This window comes from Antrostomus carolinensis, unplaced genomic scaffold (genome assembly GCF_000700745.2).
Source record: "Antrostomus carolinensis isolate BGI_N321 unplaced genomic scaffold, ASM70074v2 scaffold19823, whole genome shotgun sequence".
Lineage (NCBI taxonomy): Eukaryota > Metazoa > Chordata > Aves > Caprimulgiformes > Caprimulgidae > Antrostomus > Antrostomus carolinensis.
In genome coordinates this window covers 21,639-22,010 of record NW_010303404.1, presented here as the reverse complement: position 1 = coordinate 22,010, position 372 = coordinate 21,639, and positions in this window count along the sequence as shown.

The window sequence follows — 372 nt, the reverse complement described above, 5'->3', positions numbered from 1 at the left end:
TTGGGACGGTGCTAGAGCCGCAGCCAACCCCGCACTCCCGCTCTTGCCCTCGGGCGTTGCTGCTTGGCCGCCGGTGGCAGTGACCTGCGGTGCCTTTGTGGGCTGGAAAACGCCGGTAGAGCAGTTAGAGCCTTGGGACGGTGCTAGAGCCGCAGCCAACCCCGCACTCCCGCTCTTGCCCTCGGGCGTTGCTGCTTGGCCGCCGGTGGCAGTGACCTGCGGTGCCTTTGTGGGCTGGAAAACGCCGGTAGAGCAGTTAGAGCCGGCGTGCGTGGAGCCGGTGCGTGTGAAGTGCTGCGGGATCCTGGGCGCAGCCTGCTCGGGGGTCAGGGGCTGTGGAGCGGCGGGGGGGGGGCCAGGGTCCGGGAGCCT